Source organism: Alexandromys fortis, unplaced genomic scaffold (assembly GCF_014885135.2).
Source record: "Alexandromys fortis isolate MF-2015 unplaced genomic scaffold, M_Fortis_MF-2015_v1.1 scaffold_82, whole genome shotgun sequence".
NCBI classification, from domain to species: Eukaryota; Metazoa; Chordata; class Mammalia; order Rodentia; family Cricetidae; genus Alexandromys; species Alexandromys fortis.
The window spans coordinates 3,160,124-3,167,299 of NW_026067963.1; the positions used below are offsets into that span (position 1 = coordinate 3,160,124).

The 7,176-nt window shown below is 44.6% G+C and overlaps 1 long non-coding RNA gene across 1 annotated transcript in view; it reads left to right on the top strand.

Moving 5' to 3' along the window:
* Positions 1–6,612, top strand: part of LOC126508384 (uncharacterized) — a 10,461-nt gene extending 3,849 nt beyond the window's left edge. The window contains exon 3 of the long non-coding RNA XR_007593801.1: positions 6,190–6,612. This is a non-coding gene — a long non-coding RNA (uncharacterized lncRNA). The remainder of the gene's footprint in view (positions 1–6,189) is intronic.
* Positions 6,613–7,176: the final 564 nt, after the last annotated feature.

A 7,176-nucleotide genomic window follows, 5' to 3' on the forward strand; every position in this document is an offset into this window, starting at 1 on the left:
ATTTATGGCTAGAAACCAAATATGAGTGAGTACATCCCATGTTCCTCTTTTTGGGTCTGGCTTACCTCACTCAGGATAGTGTTTTCTATTTCCATCCATTTGTATGCAAACTTCAAGAAGTCCTTGTTTTTTACTGCTGAGTAGTACTCTAATGTGTATATATTTTATACTTTCTTCATCCATTCTTCCATGGAAGGGCATCTCGGTTGTTTCTAGGTTCTGGCTATTACAAACAATGCTGCTATGAACATAGTTGAGCATATACTTTTGTTGTATGATAGGGCATCTCTCGGGTATATTCCCAAGAGTGGTATTGCTGGGTCCAGGGGTAGGTTGATCCTTTAATGATAAGGTTCTATGATCCGGCACAATGTTGTTTTAACTAACAGCTCAAGGCAGACGCTGTTAGGCCACAGTGTTATCCAGTCCTGTCGCCTGTAGCCTGAATGTTGCTTAGATGGTCTCACCCTTCCTTACTGGGCTTGCTGTGCCTAGGATCTTCCTGAGCCTACGAGCCCGAGTTTCTGTAACATACCATGGTCCTATGTGACCCCATGTCCCATCAGAGTCATGGTTGTCATGTCCAGAACCTGGAAGGTACTCAGGTTTGCTTAGGCAAAGCTGACTTGCCGTGGGGCACTGTAGATAGCATTTATTGATTAAAGTAGAGCTCACTTTGAGATGGTTAACTGACTTTGTAACTTTTGAAAAACAGAAATATGTATTTTGTCTTTCTTTTAACAATGAAAATAGAACAGCTTTTACCAGTCATCGAACTGATGGAATGCTTTGTCCCATGTCTGGACACATTGCTCAAGTCCTCCGACTGAGCCACATCTGTTTGGTTCATGTTCCCTCCTTATCAGCTCTGGTGACACGAGGCCAGAAGACACTGAACAGAGCAAGGATATTGGTGTGAGTGGGTGAGGGTGACTGGCAAAACCCTGAAGCGGATGACGCATTTTTGTCGCCTCTTCTTGAGGTCTGTTTTTGGATTTGCTAAAGATAGAGGTGTTGGTGTATGAGGTCAGGCGGCTTTGGGAATGTCAAGGATTTGTTCCTAAAGGCAGGGATGGTATCTTCAGGCCTCCCGTGGGTGGGTGAGGAATGAGCCAGTCAGCTCAGGTATAAAGCAGATGAATGAAGGACACTCTTGGGGACTACCCTCCTCCTTACCCTCTGACCCTCCTCCTGACCTTGCATCCTGGGTTCTGAGTATGTAGGGCCTCACAACCCCAGTGACTCACTGTAGAGGCTCCTGATAAGGAGCAGGGGAGAAAGGAGCTTGCCAGAAGAGGAGCTTAGGAGAGAGCTCTGCTTCTCTAGATACCGATAGCTGGAAAGCACGAGGGAGCCTTCTGGTTTTGAGTCGTGACCTTTTCTGTCACATCTCTGCATTCGGCAGGCTGCTGGAGAGATGTGTGTGACAGGCTCACCTTTCAGCACCCCAGACTTACCACTTAGGTTACAGGAGTAAGAAGGAAGGGAGAGGAGAGCTGCACCCCTGCTTCCTAAACAAGGCTCCTTGCTGGGTCAGGACCAGGTTACAGAGGTCAGCCGCCTTGTGGGGACATCCTGATGGGAAGGTGAAAGGTCTCTCTGCTAATCCCTCAAGAATGTGATGTCATCTGGGCCTCTGTCCGCACTCATGCCCTGGTCTTCTAGTCACCTGGCAGATACCCACGTTTGCCAGAATCAAGGCTTTACAGAAGGGTACTCTTGAATTTTAATTAGGTAGGAAACCCCCCCTCCTCCTTAAAATAATAAATGACTTGGGAGAAACAGGCAAAACGGAGTCTTTCCAGGATTTCAGATGTGGAGGTAAGAATATGATGGATGGGATTTGAATTCGCTTAGCTTTGACTAAGACAAATTGTCACCAAGACACAAGGTTGCGTATTTTCGTAGTCGAAACCGTTTCATTTTTAAAGCAGCTATTCTCCAGAGGCCTTTCTCCAGCAACAGGAAAGGAATGGGTAATAATAATCAGATTAGAAGAAAGCCATTAGCGTCACGGAGGCAGGTGATTTGCTGGCCCGAAATGTCTGGTTAGGGCTGCTTGGCAGATCATTTCCTTCAGCAGCCGCGCAACAAAGAGACGATGGCGGGGCATCATCCAGAGCCACCACCTTGTCGTGGCAAGCACCATGGCGTTCTGCAACAAATCGAAAGTGGCCGTCCGCTTACATTTTTAAAAAAGAAAAATGTATGTATATTTGGAATTTATTTTTGTAATGCACAGACAAAACCAATGGACAAATTCTGGGCAAAGTTTCTCAAAGATTATGTATTGATAATTTAATCCAAGGGCTGCCTCTGAAATAATCCATAAAGGACGTCTGACCCCCTCTGAGGATGACTGTAGTAGGCTATTCATAATATTTTTAAAACTACTCATTCAAATGTTACCTATGAATATTAAATACACTCTGTTGTGTAGCCCAGACTGGTAAGGAACTCAAGTCCTCCTGCCTCAGCCTCCCAAATGCTAGGATTATAGTCACGCACCACTACACAGGCCTAATAATTTCTTGAAAAGGGTGTATGATGCTGGCTAGTTTGCTGTTCTAGGTAACATGTATGATTAACGCATTGCGTCCATTCCCTAACCTCAGCTAGTGATGATGTTGAACATTGGCCACCATTAGTTAACAGGATTAATGGGAAGTGGAACTCATCAGGGAAACTGTCCCACCAGATCTCAACAGAAGCTCAGCGGTTGGACCTGGTAGAGAGCGACAGTCATTACTCATTGCAGCTTGGCTTTTAACATAAACCATCATGTATTTGTCTTAAAATGTAGTGCGTGCTTACAACAGAACGTTTAGAAATGCTGATCAACAGAAACAACCCCTAGACTATGTATCCAAGATTTTCATTGTAACCTTTAAAACCATATCCCAAGTCACCTCTATAGGTCCCCCTTTTATCTTCATTTCCTGCTTCCTCATGTGGGCAGATCTCACCAACTAAGTCCCCAAGGGCCAGGCAGATAACATACAGGTGTGAAGTCAGCTGGACAGAAGGCAAATTGGAGGATGACAAGGATTGAGCTAAACTAGAGATAACTCGGAACTGCAGTGATGTGTAACCACATAGAATAATGTACACTGGAGATAAATTTCACTGGAGGTAACCAAGGTGATGATCTTCTGTATTTTTCTGAGATAGTCAGTGCACATGCTTGCGTGCATGCGTGAATGCACGGATTCCATACACATGTATACATCCCCCTTCCTTTTCTGTTAAGGAGATGATACCATGTCGGTGCATCTTTATCTCTGGGACCCGGCTGCATCATTTGGCGGACGGTTTTATGTCCTGTCACTTGTAACGTCTCTCCTGATTATCTCTTGGTCCTCTTCCAAGGCGGTAAGAGTTCTCCCCACTACAGCATATCTGTATTTCCTCTGAACGGATAAAACCTTCCTCCACTTTGAACCTTATGTGATTCCCCATCCTCCTCCTCTTTACTCTAAACCTCATCGAGTTCCTTCTACTTTGTTCCCTCTGTCTCCCTGGTGTTTTTCTCACCCATCAGTAAGGATTAACTTCGGATCTCTCTGGCATTTTCTGTGCCTGGTGTAAGAATCGTAAGAGATGTTAAATAGCACAAAGCCTGGGCTTGACCCTTGGGTCATCCAATTAGACTCAACTGTCTCCCCCAAGTTGAATACGATGTCATCCATCACTGTACCCTTCGAAATGCCCTTGCCAACAGCTTTTAGCTGGAGAGGGCCATTCTCGCTATCTACCATCTGCTACCAACCCCGTCCTAACAATATAACAAATATAATGAAGACTCTTGTTTATCCAACAAGATTATTAGGCATGACTCTGTTGACAGAGCACACATTGGTAGCTTTTTATTTCCCGGCAGGGCCTAACGTGATACGTTGAAAAGAACAGAGATTTTGGTTTTGACTTTGTGGGGGCGTGATCTTGGTAAGCATCAAACCGCTGAGATTTGGTTCTCTTCTCTCTGCAACTGGGCTGGTAAGATCTGTCCCGGTTACATCATGGGGTTAATGGGAGAAGCTACAAAATGCATGTGAAAGTGTCTTAGTAAACAACAATGCAGGAGAAGGACAGCAGAAGGACCACGCATATGCGATTTATCCCCAGCTGCTCGACTTCCCTCAGCTTTAACATTCCTCATTCAGCATTTGACTTGCACCTGGCTTTTTGGGGACTCTAGATGCTCGGGTTTCCCCGTGTCTCTTTGTTCTTCCTCCCATTTTTATGCCTTAATCTTCCATCACTGCTGCCCTGAAGACAGTGGGTCCTCACTTCATCGGGGCACCCTTGCTTCTGCCCTGCTATCTTTGCCATCTCCTCCCTGACTTTGTTCCCTCTTTCTAGGGCACGTTATTATCTCCTTCTAGGTCAGCTCCTTTCCCTGCCAGGGGACTCAAGTTTGTCACTCTCCCAAAGGCAGCTCTTTTTGCAAGGCTCCAGGCTTCCTCTCCCTTCTTCTCACTCTCAAATCCATCCCCCTCCTACTTAGCTTCTTGCCGTCCCATCCCCCAACAGGACTCTGATGAATCAATCTCCCGCCTGGAAGCCACATTCTAATAATCAAATCTACTTGTGTTTACGCAGCTCTCATCTTTCTTGGATTCCTTATCACATTTACCACTATTATTAATAAAGCATAATCCTGTTTTCTTTTCTCTGTCCCCTAAAAGACTGATTTCTTTCTTTAAATAACATTTTGATAAATTCTTGGAGTTTCTCTTTTAGCGCAGAGTGGGGGTTTATTAATAGATTTCATAACTAGATTTAAGCACAAAGGAAGCAGAAAGGTGCTTTTGATGGGGTATTACACACCCATGTGCGAGAGTAGGCTTCTCAGGAGAGGTTGGACTTAAATGTCTTTACCATGTATACAGTTTTAGTAGCTTTTGAAGTTCCGTCTCTCAGGGTTGCTGGGGTTGGGTTGAGGTGGGTGTTTGAGAAGCAGTGCTTTAAGGGTTGAGAGTGCTTGTTGCCCTAACAGAGGTCCTGAGTTTGATTCCAGCACCTACAAGGTGGCTCACAAACATCTGTGATTCCAGTTCCACGGGATCTGCCACTCTCTCCCGACCTCCGTAGTCACAAACACATATGTGCTACACAGAGAGACGTGCAGTCAAAACACTCAGGCACATTAAATTAAATTAATTAATTAAAAACTTCGAAAAGATTCCTAAGGGTTTTAAGAAAGAACACAGGGTGGCTCCTAAATTTCCTTGGCTAGGATTACAGTTGATAAGGTAAAGTCTGCTCTACCAGGATGACAGGAGGGAGCTGAGGCATGTTTTTACTGTAAACAAAGTTTAAAGCCCTGCTTGTGATATTCTCAGGAAATTATAGTTCATATTTTGGAAAAGAATAACACCACATTTGAGGGCCGTATAGTCTCAGGTCTTAAGCATAGTTTGTTGCTACTGTGACATTTTTTTTATCAAAAATATTTCAATATAAAAGGAATCTTGTCTCTCTGTGGGCAGTCTTGGCAGCTACTGTGTTAACTGTGTTGGGCTCCTTTCAGTTTGTTTTGTTTTCGAGATGCCTAAACTAGCTTAGGCTATCCTGAACTCGTTAGGTAGCTAAATATGACCTTGGACCTTTCATCCTCCTGCCTCCACCTCACAAGTGCTGGGATGATAGGCCTGACAGGGATCAGATCCAGGGTCTCCTGCAGGCTGCTAGGAGGCACTTGACTGACTGACTAGCCCCCAAGCTTGCTGTTGGAATTCTTGCCTCTGGGAAGTGAGAGATTCCAACCATGTTCCAGAGTAAGGGGTTTCTTTCCCTCCCACAGCCCTTTAACTTTTCCTTTTCTTTATCCTGCCTTAATCTTAATTTTTTGTACCTCCAAAGACTGTACAGTAGGAGTTTTACTATCTAAAATAGGTTTGGGATATTTACCTATTGAAGAACATTTAAACTTAAGAAGCAAGAAAAATAGATAAATAGTAAGAGTTCTGTCCCCAAACCTTGTCGCTCTCATGGAGTCTCACACCTCCTGTGGATGATCACCATAGACCCAGATCATGCTGCCACTGTGTCCCCAAATCTCACACACATCTCCACAAGAAGCTCAGCACAATGCCCTTCAGAGTCAGTGTTTCCTGGGACTAAATCTCATCTTCCCACAGCTAATTGATACAACTGATGTTCTTATTTCTCTCCAAATTTTCCTAGAAATTGACCATTACTCCCAGAGCTGAGCACTCGCCTGGAGCACAGATGGTCAGGCTGGTGAGGAATTAAGCGAAAACAAATTGGGTGGAAACATTAGAGCATCAGTCGGAGAGAAATCTCCGTGGACCGCCAGGGAAAGCCAGGCTCCGGAGCAGGAAGCACACACATCGGGCATTGCACTTCGCTTGGTGGCAGGAGGTGGGGACTAGCGGATGAGCTGCAGTTCATCTTTCTTTTCTTCCGTCAATTCCTGACCACCACCGTGGTGACTCAATGTTTTAAGATTGCTTAGTGGGACTATCAAGTTCTTTGTTCAGCTGTGAAATTTACATATTCTTCATTGCTTTCTCTTACTATGAGTGCAAGGGTTGAATTTAAACGTGGGGAGACATAGACAAGATGATGGACCCTTTATAAAGTGTTTTTGTCATATTTATTTTAGTCATTTGTAGAACATTTCATCCTAAAATGGCTTTAGACCCCAAAAGTCACAAGATAATGTAAGTCTGCTTTTACCCTTCACCCAGTTGAGCATCTTCCACCATCACAGTGCTATTATCAAAGTCAGGACGCTAGAGGATATCAGACATTTTAGCTTTTGAGACAGGGTCTCACTATACATCTGAAACTGGTTTGAAATTCCTTTCCTGATTCACGATTCCAAGTGCTGGATGGTACCCACATTAGCACCACATCCAGCGATGCTCAACTAACCTACAGACCTTATGCAGATGCCACGAGCTGTCTACTGACCCCTGTCTCCCCTGGTCCAGCTTCCTGCATTGCCTCTGGGACAGTTCCTTCGGCTTCCTTGACTTTCATCCTAGGATATTCGTGTGAAAAGCACTGGGCATTAATTTCACAGAATGTCTCTCAGTTTGCATCTGGCTGGTGTTCTTCTTTGTTTAAATTCAAGTCTTGCATTTTTCGGAATAGCATAGAAGTGCTTTGTGCTCCCGTCGGTGCATCCGTCTCAGGAGGTACTCA